This window comes from Elephantulus edwardii, unplaced genomic scaffold (assembly GCF_000299155.1).
Source record: "Elephantulus edwardii isolate Elephantulus edwardi_28Jun2011 unplaced genomic scaffold, EleEdw1.0 scaffold00068, whole genome shotgun sequence".
NCBI lineage: Eukaryota > Metazoa > Chordata > Mammalia > Macroscelidea > Macroscelididae > Elephantulus > Elephantulus edwardii.
Window position 1 is genome coordinate 14,625,893 of NW_006399818.1, and position 14,225 is coordinate 14,640,117.

General features: G+C 40.8%; 1 pseudogene; it reads right to left on the reverse strand.

The window, feature by feature from the left end:
- Positions 1–14,225, reverse strand: part of LOC102846797 — a 170,217-nt pseudogene that overhangs the window by 93,976 nt on the left and 62,016 nt on the right.

The window sequence follows — 14,225 nt, forward strand, 5'->3', positions numbered from 1 at the left end:
GCGCTCTGTCCAGCTTTCTGATGCATAGCAAATAATTGCAAAGCCTGTGGCCTGTATCAGGTGCTATTCAGACCGACATTGCTGCTTTTCAGTACTTTGGAGAGGTCTCTGACAGCAGACTTTCCCAATGCAATTCGTCTTTTAATTTCCCGGCTGTTGGTACCAAGAATGTTGATTGTAGAGCCAAGCAAACTGAAGCTGTTAACAATCTTAATCTCTTTATCATCTATCATGATGCTGCCAATTGGCCCAGTGGTGAGAATCTTTGTTTTCTTGATGTTGAGCTTCAATCCATATTGAAGACTGCAGTCCTTAACCTTTTGCAGCAAGTGCTTCAGGTCCTCCTCAGTTTCAGCAAGTAGAGTGGTGTCAAATGCATAATGCAGGTTGTTGATGAGTCTTCCTCCAATCCTGATGCCACATTTCTCCTCATACAGCCCAGCCTCCTGGATAATCTGTTCTGCATATAGATTGAAAAGAGATAGGACACATCCTTGGGGCACACTCTTCCCAATTTTGAACGATGCAGTGTTTCCTTGTTCTATTCTGACGACTGCCTCCTGGTCCAAGTATACGTTTTGCATAAGCACAATCAAGTGTTCTGGGATACTCATTCTTCTCTGTGTCACCCTCAGTTTGTTGTAATCCACACAGCCAAATGTCTTTGCATAGTCAATGAAACACAGATAGACATTTCTCTGGTACTCTCTGCTTTCAGCCAAGATCCATCTGACATTAGCTCTAATATCCTAGTATCACAATCTCTTCTAAACCTGGCCTGCACTTCAGGCAGTTCTCTGTTGATGTGCTGTTCCAGTCGTTTTTTTTATAATCTTCGGCAGAATCTTGCTTGCATATGATATCAATGATACTATTAGATAATTTCTGTACTCTGTCAGATCATCTTTCTTTGGAATGGGAACAAATATAGCTCTTTTCCAGTGAGTTGACTAGGTGGTTGTCCTCCAGATTTCTTGACATAACATGGTGAGCACATCCAGGGCAGCATCTGTTTGTTGAAATATGTTAATTGGTATGCCATCAATTCCTGTAGCTTTGTTTTTTGCCAATTCTTTCAGAGCAGTTTAAACTTCTTCCTTCATCACCATAGGCTGTTGCTTATATATTGCTTCATGAAATTCTTCTGTGTCCATCAATTCCTTTTGTTCCAATGACTGTATACTCTTTCCATCTTCTTTTAATGCTTCCTGGATTATTTCATATTCTGTCCAAAGCATCCTTAAGTATTGCAACTCAAGGCTTGAATTTGTTCTTCAGTTCCTTCAGCTGAAGAAATGCTGAGCAAGTTTGGCCCTTTTGATTTTCTGACTCTAGCTCCTTGCACGTTTCATTGTAATACTTTACTTTGTCTTTCCATACTGCCCTTTGAAATCTTCTGTTCAACTCCTTGATATCTTTATTTTTGTCCCTTTGCTTTGACTTCTTGGTGCTCTTTTGCAATATTCAGAGGTTTTTTCTGACATCTATCTTGGTCTTTTCTTCCTCCTCTGTCTTTACAATGACCTTTTGCATTCTTCTTGGATGATACTCTTGATATCCTCCAAAAGCTCAACTGGTCTTCACTCATTAGTGTTCAAGGCTTCAAACCTGTTCCTGAGATGGTTTTGAAATTCTGGTGGAATAGACTCAAGGTCAAATTTTGTTTCTTGTAGACTTGATTTAATTTTCCTCAGCTTCAGTTTGAACTTGCATATGAATAGTTTGTGGTCTGATCCGTAATCAGCACCTAGCCTGGTTTTCACAGCTGATATTGAACTTTTACAGTGATTCTTTCCACAAGTATAATTGATCTGATTCCTATGTATATCATCAGGTGAAATCCATGTGTATAGCCTGTGTTTATGTTTTTCATAAAATGTATTAGCAATTAATAAGTCATTGTGCAAAATTCTATCATTCTATCTCCAGCTTCATTTCTGTCCCCAAGTCCATGTATTCCAAATACTGATCTTTCTTCTCTATTCCCAACTTTTGCATTCCAGTCACCCATTATTATTAATGCATCTTGATTGCATGTTCGACCAATCTCTGCAAAAGTTAGCAGAAATCTTCTATTTCCTCCTCTTTGGCTTTCTTCAGTCAACTTTACATTGAGGAATTTCTAACCTCTGGTGTCATAGTCCATAGAAAGTTGCACTACTAACTCAAAGTCTCTGTCTCCAATAAGGCTTCCTTCCATTGCTATTTATATCCTCAGAAACCCGGTGGACAGCCACTATGAATTGGAACACCAATGAATTTGAGTTTTGTTGTTGTTGTTGTTGTTGTTGTTGTTAACTACCTTTGAGTTGCCTTTGTGGAAATAAAATCAATTGGACTTGGCCTTGATGAGCACAAGGAGTAAGGAAGAAAAAAGCATGTCACAGTCAATCATTCCGGAGACCAGTATTTTATGCTGGAAAGCCCTGGAGATCTTGGCGCAGTGCAAGACTCACCAGAAGGATGGTAGATGTATATAGGCAGCATCATGCTTCTGGAATCACCAAGACATACATGGATGTCCCCAGCCCAGTACAAAGGGACACATTCTGAGAGCATTTATATCACAGAAAAAGCTTACCTGCTAAAACATGAAGTGATTTCCTCTCAGTGTTCACCTCCAGTCCCCATCCTTCTCTAACACCATCACAACCATGTATGACAAGCAGTTGTGGTATTATCAGAAAGGACTTGCACACTCACCCTGGAGATCTAATCTTCCTCTAGTTAGCATTCAGCCTTCTTTAACATACACAAACATGTATACATATATCCCTAAGTACTGATAATACATTTCCAAATTTATTCTGGTTTAATACAGTAATATATCAACTATATTCAATCATATTATCACAGGTATCACTTGAGTCCTTATATATGAAGGATTAACGGATCAGAAAAATGCCAAATTGATATAAAGTGTGCATGGTAATAGACCTGCCTATCAGTTTCTCAAACTGCGGTGACCTATAGGTTACTATGATCCTGCAGTTAGATCATCAGTATTTCAAATACAGCAAGGTTTGGGGGAACTTCCAGACTAAAATAGGCTAAGAAGAAAGGCCTCACAATTTACTACCAAATACTAGTCAATGAAAACTTCATAGATCATAGTAGAATATTGTCTGATATGGTGCTAGACCATGCATCGTCTAGGCTGAAAGGCACTTAAACATAACAAAGATCATGAAGAAGATGTGTGACCATGTGGTGTTTCTTTCTGTTATCTATGAGTTTGTCATAAGTTGGAACTAACAATAACAACAAGAATAAAGGCCAGGCCACTGGGGAAAATGGTGTGGTGATTCCTCAAAAAAATTAAAACAGAATTACCACATGATCCACTAATTACATACCTACAACATCCACAAAACATAAAAGCAGAGACTCAGAGACTTGTACACTAGAGTTTATTGCCACACCAAGTACCAAGACTAGAAGAAAAAAGTGATGCAAAGGCCCATCTTTCAACAGATGAACAGATAAACAAAATGTGATGTATATACATACAATTGAATACTACTAGCTAGGAGAAAAAACAAACTTGATACATACTACAGTGGGGACAGAGCTTAAAGATATTTACCAACCAAAAACTAAGGCTATTGCTGCCCAGTTGATTCCAACTCAGAGCTGAACAAAACAGAATGGAATTGCTCCTTATGTTCCCAAGGCTGTAAATGTTTATGAAATCAGACTGCCCTATCTTTCTCCTGCATGGCTTGTGTACCAATGACTCTTTGGTTAGCTTTCAAGGAAACTCATTGTCATCAAGCCAGATGGACTCATAACTGAACTAACAGCAGTTTACATTGGAAAAGATTGCCCATCTTTCTCCCCATGAGCAGCTAGTGGATTCAAACTGCTAGAGAAGTGTGGCCTTTACATTAGCATGACAACTCCACGTGGATGAGGTCACCAGAGCTCCCTTTCATAGGCGAGGGAGGTGGTTTGCAGCAGAGCACTTCAAAGTGCTTAACTCAAAATCTGGTGCATAACAAATGCTCAAAAGCTGTTGCTGTGTTCACTTGACTGTAAACCCTTGAGGGCAGGGAGTCCCCTTGCCTTGCTGTGTCTACAGTGCCCAGAAGAGGCTATGATCCTCCTAAGTTAATAATTGCTGAAAGAAGAGAATGATTACTTTCTTTAGTAAATCGGGAAAGATGAGAGTTGTTAGATGTTCTCTCAAGTCAGCTACGATTCTTAGTGACCCCATGAACAACAGATCTGAGCTTTGCTCTATCTTGTACCATCTTTACGATTTCCTCTACGCTCAAGTCCATTGCTGCGGTCACTGTGTCAATCCATCTTATTGAGAGTCTTCCTCTCTTTCGCTGACCCTCTGCTTTTCCTAGTGGGATGTCTACTATCAAGCACAACATGCTCAAGGATAGCTTTTGGTTAGCTTTTTCCTCCTGACAACATGTTCAAGGATAGTGAGACAGAGTTTTACCATCTGTGCCCATCAGGAGCACCCTGGACACACTTCCTTCAAGTCAGGTTGGTTGTTTCCTCCAACAATCCATAGGATAGTCAATACTCCTCGCCAACACTACAAAGGCAGGCATTTCCCTTCAGTCTCTCTTACTAATTGTCCAATATTCATTTTAATATTTCTTTGCCTTGTTTTTCATAAACAGGTCTCTTTAGAACCTCATGTAGATAAGAGTTTTAAAGGGCTCTATTTAGGGAGCTCTGGTGGCCTAGTGGCAAGACGCTGCACTGCAATCCCAGAGGTACGCGGTTCAAATCCACCAGATGCTCTGCTGGAGAAGGAGGGGGCAATCTCCTCCTGTACCAATCAGATCTGATTTGACGGTACACGTAAAGATAATATAATAAAAATAAAAAGTAATTTTAAAAAGGGCTCTATTTATGGATAACATCACACCCTTGGTACTGGCAATCAGGAAATCAGGAGATATATTGCACTGGGCAGGTCCACTGTCAACTTCCTCTCAAAAATGCTAAAGAGCAATGATATAAGAATGAAGACTAAGGTGTGCCGGGTTCAGGCCATAATCTTCTCAATCACCTGCTACACATCAGAGAGCTGGACAATAAATAAGGATGACAGAAGAAGAACCGATGTCTTCATGTTGTGATGCTGGAGAAGAGTGCTGAATATACCATAGACTGCCAAAAAAAAAATCACACATAGAAATGTGTAAAAAAAAGTGCAGCCAAAATGCTCCTTCGAGGCAAAAAAGATGAAGCTTTATCTTTCATACCCTGAACATGTAACTAGGTAAGATTATTCCTTGGAAAGGAACATCATGCTTAGAAAGATGTAGGGTCAGCAAAGAAGAGGAAGACCTCCATCAAGGTGGAGTGACACAGTGACTTCAGCTGTTGGCTTAACTGTGTCAAAGATGATGAGGATGGTATAGGATGAGGAGGGTTCAGGTCATCTGTCTCTAGGGTTCCTATGAGTAGTAATCAATTCAATGGCACCTAACAACAACATTTATGGAGAATATAGCAAAGAAATATTAACAAAGCTTTGACGATAAAAACTCAAGTCATTTAAACAGGATGTCAAAGATTTACAAAATTTTACTTTGAGATCTATTTAATGGGAAGTCTCAGCTGGTCACTCAGGAAATCTGTTGACCAAGCAATAATGCTACTAGTATGGGGTTTCTTTTTTAGTGTTGCTATGGAATCAGTTGCAACTTATGATGACTTTATGTGTATCAGAGCGGACCTGTGCTCCATAGGTTTCTCAGTAGCTGATTTTTTTTGGAAATAGATTGCCAGGATTTTCTTCCGAGGTGCCTCTGGGTAGAGGCAAACTTCTAACCTTTCAGCTAGCAGTCAAGCACTTTAATTATTTGTATCACTTGGGAACTCTACATTAGTAGTTCTCAGGAAATGAGAACCCTGCTGCCTGAAAAGCGGTCTGGGCTGTAAACACAGCTATGAGAAAGTGAACAGAGAAAAAAGGCTGTGAATAAATTCTTGAAAAACTGACAGCAAGAAAAGAGCAGAGCATTTCAAAATTAGCCTTTCCCTCAAGCACTGTTGGTGAGACTGTAAAATGGCACAGCCACTCTGGGAGGTAGTTTGGCATTTCCTCAAAAAGCTGAACATAGAAACTCCATATGACCCAGCTATTCCACTGCTAAGAACATACCCTGAGGAAAACAGAAGTGAGACACAAGCCGAAATTTGTACACTAGTATTCATAGCAGAACTATTCACAACTGCAAGAAGATGGGAACAGCCCAAATATCCAACAACGAACAAATGGAGAGAGGAATTGTGATACATTCACACAATAGAATACGTACTATGCAGCACTCAGGAGCAATGATTTTGAAAAATACGGCATAACTCGGGAGAAAATGGGTGCATTACGCTGCGTAAACTAACTCAGTCTCACAAAGACAAATATTGCATAAAACCATTATTGTAAAAATGGAAGGATAACTAGTAAAATGTGTATGAAGGTCCAAGAGGAGTGGGAGGGGAGCAGAAGGGTGGGAATGGGTAGGGGATAAATCATGGCTTTGCACAATTTTGTGGGTGGAGGAAGGGGGTAAAGGAAATAGAAAAGATACAACAGGGACCTGAAAAGACATGGTAATGGCTGGCATAGATTATTGGTGATTGATTTTATAAAACACAATGTATGAGAATTTGTGAAACAGAATGGGAATGGAGAAAGGTGTGAAACACAATGTATATGAATTTGCATGAAAATACTATAAGATTTTTCTAAAATAACAAAAATTAAAATTTGTGGTGAGAAGTAATCCCAGAGGTCTGTTGGATTAATCACAATTAGGTGAAGAAATGAAAGAACAGTAGATATGGACCACCCTATATCCCAGCAAGATGGGCCACAGGAAATGCGACACACTGTACCTGAGAGCAAACATCTCTTCCTGGCTTTATGGCACTGATTTTCTTTAATCTTGGCCACTGAGAGCAAATAGGCCTCTACGGGGTCATAGCCAGCTTCTGCCAATACATCCCAGTAGTGAAGCAGGTGCAGCCTTGTCCAGAAGCTCGGGATTTTTGACATAAAGTCTATGATGCTGATAACACAAAGCAGTAACAGAAATCATTCAGTGTTTCATGGCTGAAGAAAGCTGTTCTTCTGTAGCCCATATTTTGTTAACTTCTTCATAAATACCTTAACAAACATGCCTTTGCTATGTCACCCCATGAACAAGAGCATTTCACTCTTCAGTGGTCAAACCCAGCTCTACCCACCAGTCCAGAATGTCCCTGCTGCTGGACAGGCTCCCTGGGTATGACAGGCTGAGCCAGCCCTCCCTTTTCTATGCTGTCACTGTTTGTCATTTATCACTCTGTATAGTAATTCTTTGGGTCCCCATCAGCCCAACCAGCACCTAAGGGCAGGTGGCTGCACCTTATTCACCTTGATATCCCCCGGGGTTGAGCACAATCAATAGATATTTGCAGAAAGCATGCAGAAGAGGAAAGACAAGGAGTGGGAGACAAAAGAGGTGAGGGGAAGATGAGGAAGAAGGTGAGAGAATATGGCTAATGTTCTATCTCCCTTGCCCATCTAGAAGTCCTTCTCTCCCTGGAAAACTTTGAAGAATCCCACATGGAGTGAAGAGGATAAAGTATAGAGCTAGACAGCATGGAATATCCTGGGGTTGCATCAGCCTGATGATTTTCCCACTAGAATAAATGAATGGGTGCTTACATGAATAAATGAATGAATGCAACTTGCTCAAGGGAGCCGCTGCTAGCAGAAGGTAGCACTGGGACATGAAGAAGGTAAATCTGCATAAACACAGGAGACTTACTTAGGACTGGAGAGAAAGCTGCACAACCCCTCCCAGGAGCCACTCATCTTCATATGCCACAGCAGTTCTGGGAAAACTCGCCAGAAAGCAGATTGCCACTGGAAGAATCTGACCAGGACTTGGTGATAATGTGTTTTCCTCTGATTCACTGGGTTCTGAAAGGTGTGTGCACTGCTTTCTCTGATGGGTGTGATTATGCCTGTTTGAAAAGCAATGACAGTTTAGCTCATCTGACTATTCGGTAAATGAGAACATTCTAGGGGGAAAATATGACTTGGTTTTCCTTTGGTGTTGGTTGCTGCTGTGTCAATTCCAATTCAGTACAAGCCCGTGTGTGTAGAGTAGAGCTAGGCTCCATAAGGTTTTCAAGGTTGTGACGTTCAGAAATGAACCTATCCAGGACTCTCAGGGGGTTGAATCACCAATCTTGGCTAGTTGTTGTTAGGTGCCATTGAATCAAGTATGACTCATAGCAACTCGATGAACAACAGACCTGAATTCGGTCCTGTCTTGTGCCATCCTCATCATCTCTGACACACTTGAGCACATTTCTGCAGTCACTGTGTCAATCTACCTTGTTGGGGTGCTCATGAGATGGGCTCAAACATGTTGGCAATTATGCAAATTACATAGAACCAGACATTTTGTTTTGGTGAGAAGTCAACTTGACACCTATTACAGGTAATTTTTACTTACAGATAATTGTAATGAAGAATGTGATCTCTTTTGCTGACCCTCTATCTTTGCAAGCATGATGCCCCTTTCCAAGGAAGAGTCTCTCCTAGCAACATGATCAAAGTATTACAGCCAAAGCTGCACCATCCTTGGCTAGTAGTCAGTACTTAAACCTTTGCACCACCCAGGGACTCTGCATGGTCACAACAGAGTCAACAAAAGTCAGAGAGAGTAGCTTGGAAAATAACTGGAGTGTTAAAAATGAATCTTGGCTTTTTTCCTTTTTGCTGTTTTTTCTCCTAGCACTACATAAAAGTATGTTTTCCAATTCTATACAACTGTGGAATCAGAGTACTTTACTAAACATGGTATCTTTTTATATGAAAATAGGTCTCAACCAAAGCTCTCTGAACCCTACAGCAATCACAGCAATTTTCAAATGAAAATATATCTTCTTATAAATCCATTTGAATTTACCAGAGAATTGCTTTTCTTTAAAATTACTGACCTAGAACTTGAGACACTCTGAACATGTTGATTTTCCATCACATATGTCGTTTTCCTCTCCCTCTCCCCCCTGAAATATCTGTAACCTACTTTTCTATCTTAAAAATACACCATAGTTTCCACTTAAGTAAGCACTTTCAAATATTTGAGCGTGTGCTTTTGGAGATGTTAATCTACCACCTAAATCTCACATAGGCTGAGGGCAGCTGAGCAAACTAATGGCAAATCAGCTGTTGAGCCAACATTACTCTTTTTATTGAAATAGAAATTGTTTTAGTGGCTCAAACTACCCAAAAACTGAAATAGAAGCATTTTTTCTAATTTTTGCTTGACACTTTTCCCTGCAAAATTAATGGCATACTCCTTGGGTGGAGCATCAAGGCCCTGGTCATAAGAACCATAGCAGATTGGGAACACACCGCTCAAATGCCTTTTGTCTCCTTGCTGGCCTACCTGCTATTCATCTGCCGCTTTGTCAAGCTGTATGGTAGCTTGTGCGTTGGAAGCACAGCTGGAACCTGTGCTGCTGATATTTCAGATACCAGCAAGGTCACAGGGTAGGCAGGTTTTAACAAAGCTTCAAAACTAAGACAGAAGAGGAAGAAAGACCTGGCACTCTGCTTCTTCTGCTTCTTTTTTTGTTGTTGTTAATTTTTTTTTATTGTATTATTTTAAGTGTACCATCAAATCAGTTCTGACTGGTACAGGAGGCAATTGTGTCTCCTTCTCCAGCAGAGCATCTGGTGGATTTGAACCGCGTACCTCTGGGATTGCAGTGCAGCGTCTTGCCACTAGGCCACCAGAGCTCCCTTGGCACTCTGCTTCTAACAATCAGTTAATGAAAACCCTGTTAAGTCATTGAAGTCAAGACCTTATTACTCACAATCCAAAACCAATATCAAAGTCTCTGCCATGGAATCTATTTCGACTCATTAGCAGCCATGTAGGACAGAGCAGAACTGCCCCAGAGGGTTTCCAAAGCTGTAAGTACTAACTATAGTAGACTGCTTCATTTTTCTCCCATGGAGTGACTAGTGGGTCCAAAATGTCCACCTTTCTATTACAGCCAAGTGCTTAATCAAAGTGCCATCAGCATTCCTAATTACTCACTGCCAAGAACAATTCCTAATTTATATGGCCATTTTCATATACGCGTATAGATTTATTATTACATGAGAAATCCCAGCTATGGACCATCTTTGCACTCTCTCTTTAGCCAGGAGGTATTTTCCCAGGCTCAGGGCTTACCTAGAAGCGTGTGCTCCACAGCGTTCCTTAGAGACTGGTGCCGAAAATACAGGAGGCCATTGGGCTTCTCAAGGATCCACTCTTTGGTGGCGTTGCGGAAGGCAGCCCAGTGCAGTGGGGTCACTTTATAATGATTCCTGTAGCCCAGTATGTCCAAAAGCTGGAATATCTCATCTTCTGCCAACCCACAATGTGAGATGCTCAGTAAGCACAGGGTGTCGGCCACCCAGCCATCCAGCCCTAGGCAAGCAACAAACATAGTGAAGATTAAAAACAGCAACTGACATGTGTTCAGCAATCTTCTAAATCCTTTATATGGTTACCTAAATGCTCTCAATAATTCTATACCTAGATGTCTTCCATCAGGCGACGTCCATGTGTGCACAGTGTATAAAACAATGCATGATATTTTACAAAGACACTCCAAGGAATAAATTATTCCCTTGCAAAGCAACAAGGGAAGACTGCATGATTTAAAAGCAGGAAAGGTGTGCATCAGGGTTGTTTCCATTCTCTATACCTACTCAAAATGTATGCTAATTCAGTTCCAAAAGGACAAATACTGTATAAGACCATTATGTAGAAATAGAAAGATAACTAGTAAAACGTGTATGAGGATCCAAGTGGGGGAAGGTAGGAGCAGAGGGGTGAGGATGGACTGGGGGGGGGCAGGTAATCAGAGGGTATCATAATTTGATGAGTAGAGGAAATGGGAAAGATCCAGTGTTAAAACAATGTATACAAACTTTGTAAGTAAACAAGTATAAAACAAAAATTTTGTTTTAAAAAAATGTATGCTAAGTAAATATTCCAAGAAGCTGGACTGTATGAAGAAGAATGCAGCATCAAGATTGGAGGAGGACTCAACAATCTACATCATGCAGATGATACAACTTTGGCTGCAGAAAGGGAAGAAGATTTGAAGCACTTACTAATGAAATCAAAGACTACAGGCTTCAAGATAGATTCTTTTTCAATGTGAAAAAAAAACACAAATTCATATAAATGTACCCAATAGACAACATGATGATAAATGGAGAAAAGACTGACGTTGTCAAGAATTTCATTTTACTTGGCTCCACAACACCTATGATAGCTGCAGCACTCAAGAAATCAAAAGAGGATGTGAAGACGATCTGGCTGCAACATCTGTCACCCTATCGATCGCCGGGGTTGATCCAGCTGATCTGGCTGGCTAGGTGGGTGTCCCCTTCCTCACCAATTGATCCAGGTGTGTCCCTCCCAAAGCTGCACACTTGGTTGAAGAGGACAATCATCCCTGATAGAAGGAAGACCGTCCTTCGGTCAAGGGTATATGAGAGGCTGTGCTCCCCTGCTAGAACCTCCAAACAAGCTCTCAAGAAATCAAAAGACAAGTTACATTGGGTAAATCTGTTGGGTAAAGCTATTGTTGTTATTAGGTGCTATTGAGTACGACTCATAGTGAACCTATGGAAAACAGGTCTGAACCCTGTCTTATCCTGTGCCATTCTCATCATTTCTGACATACTTACGCCCATTGCTGCAGCCACTATGTCATCTCCCTGAGAGTCTTCCTCCCTTTCTTTGACCCTCCACCTTTTCAAACATGATTCCCTTTCCCAAGGAACAGTCTCTCCCAAAAACATACCCTAAGTATGTGAAATGAAGAAGCGTTGTCATTTTTGCCTCCAAGATGCATTATTACTGCACATGCTTGAAGACATACATGTTTGTTCTTTTAGCATCTCATGAGGTATTCAATACTCTCCTCCAACATCACACTTCAAAGCTGCCAATTCTTCTGTCACCCTCATTCATTATCCTACTCTCAGAGGCATAGCAAGTGATGGAAGTGTACCTGAATCATGTACATTTTAGTCTTCAAACTAAGTCTTCTCCAGGAATTTGGAGAAACTCCTGACTGCAGACTTTCCCAATGCAATATGTCCCCTTATCTCCTGAATGCTGATACCAAGAATGTTTATTGTGGATCCACATAAGACGAAATCATTGACAATTTCAATCTTTTCTTCATCTATCATGATGTTCTCTCTTGGTCCAGTGGTGAGAATTTTTGTTTTCTTGTTGTTGAGATTAATCCATACTGAAGGCTATGTATTCTGCAGCAGGCAATTCAAGCTCTCCTCACTTTCAGCAAGTAAGGCAGTATCATATGCATAACACAGCTTGTTGATGGCTCTTTCTTCAATCCTGATACCACATTCTTCTTCAAAGAGTCCAGTTTCTCAAATTATTTGCTCACCATAGAGACTGAATAGATATGGAGAAAGGATATAACCCACACTTTTCTTAATTTTGAACCACGTAGTGTTCCCTTGCTTTGTTTAGACACTTTACTACTAAGGACCTCTTTAAGCTGTTAATGAGTAAGGATGTCAATTTAAAAACTAAGGCCCACCTGATCTACATCATGGTATTTAAAATTGCTTTGTATGCATGTGAAAGTTGGACAATGAACAAGGAAAACTGAAGAAGGAAGAACTGATGCCTTTGAATTGTGATGTTGGCAAAGAATATTTAATATCCCGTAGGCCACCAAAAGAACAAACAAATATGTCTTGGAAAAAGTGCAAACAAGGTGCTTCTTGGAGGCAAGGATGGTGAAACTACATCTCACATACTTTGGGCATACTGTCAGAAAGGACTAGCCCTTTAGAGAGACATAATTCTTGGAAGAATAAAGGGTGAGTGAAGGAGAAAAAGACCCTTAAAGGGGATGAATTGACACCATGACTATAACAATGAGTGTGAGAATGGTGGAAGTTGTGAAGATGACGCAGGATAGAACAAGGTTGGTCCCAGAGTTACCAACAGTCAATTTGGCTGTATTCACTCCAACAATATGAAGCTAAAATAAATACTCCTGTCACACAAATGGGGCAAATGATGAACAGAGAACCTTGCTCATCAAAAGTGAGGAGGACTTGGTATGCTTGTTGCAGAAGATCAGGCACTACAGCCTTCACCATGGATTCCATCTCAACACCAAGAAAACAAAAACCCCTACCACGAAGCCAATGAGCAGCAACATAATAGATGGAGAAAGGACTGAAGTTGTCCATTATTTCATCTTACCTGGATCCACAATTCACATCTTTGGCATTGTTATTAAGTGCTGTCAAGTTGAGCATAACTCATAGCCACCCTATGAACAAAGGTTTGTATCCTGTTCTATAACTAGCATCGTTTCTCTAATGTTAATAGAGTTTCCAAAGGCATGTTGTTTAGGAAGTAGATGCCAATCCTGAAACCAGGAGGCAAGGTGGGAGCATCCACCATGGTTAGCCATTATGGCATTTGACACACCAGTGGCACAGCATTTAGCATCACAGCAACCCCAAGTTACCTCTCAGTACAGCAAACTGACAGATCAGTGTTGTTACCACTTAGGAAAATCTTCCCAAACACAATTATCACAGAACAAGAGAACATACCGTCCAGAATACAACTGCTTCACACATGAGTCTCTAAACTGGCATTAGCAGTCCAGAAATCAAAACACAAGTTGTACTGGGAAAATCTGTTGTCAAGGACCTCTCCAAAGTACTAAAGAGCAATGATGTCTGTCTAAAAATTCCTAAGGTGCACCTGATCCTAGCCATGGTCTTTCAACCGTTTGCTATACATATGTAAGTTGGACAACGGCTAAGGATGACAGAATTATAAGGACTGCAGAGCCCTCTCCTTACTCTCCTAGAATGACTACTGAGAGAATCCAATAACAGGAAACAACAGTCATGCTTTTTCTCTCTGTGAAACTACCCTACCCCCATTTTCCCAGAAATAGTTATCTGAGACCCCAGACCACTTCTCTATCTTGAAGGAAGCATCTATATGTATCCCCTTCCCCAGTTCCCATGTAAGAAAGTATAAAATCCCCCTCTAACTTTTAGTGGGGGCTGGTCTTCTGCTTTAGGGCCAGCCCAGCAGTTTCTCTTCAGTAAACCATCTTTCTTGGCCTGCACTGGGTTCTGTCCTTCCTCGGTGACCTTATAAGAATAATAA